The 215-nt window shown below is 67.4% G+C and overlaps 1 protein-coding gene across 1 annotated transcript in view; it reads right to left on the bottom strand.

The window, feature by feature from the left end:
* The window catches only part of LOC103621199 (uncharacterized protein PB18E9.04c-like), a gene marked incomplete at its 3' end in the record, with an annotated part of 3260 nt that overhangs the window by 1665 nt on the left and 1380 nt on the right, over positions 1 to 215 (bottom strand). The gene's annotated exons all lie outside the window — the stretch shown is intronic.

Raw genomic sequence — 215 nt, 5'->3', positions numbered from 1 at the left:
GGATGGGCTGTCCCCACCCAGCTGCCACCCTTTGCCAGGATGGCTTTGAACCCAGGCCCAAGCGCCCAGCGTGCCAAGACAGGTGAACCGAGGCCCCTTGGGGTGCAGGGAGGATGCGGGGGCCCACGCTGGAGACCGGGAGCCCACATTGGCACGGGATACCAGGGAGCCCTTTGCACCGGGAGTGCCGAGACGGTGCCAGGGCACACATTCCA

This window comes from Corvus brachyrhynchos, unplaced genomic scaffold (genome assembly GCF_000691975.1).
Source record: "Corvus brachyrhynchos isolate BGI_N302 unplaced genomic scaffold, ASM69197v1 scaffold158, whole genome shotgun sequence".
Lineage (NCBI taxonomy): Eukaryota > Metazoa > Chordata > Aves > Passeriformes > Corvidae > Corvus > Corvus brachyrhynchos.
This window is presented reverse-complemented; position numbering and strand designations above follow the sequence as displayed.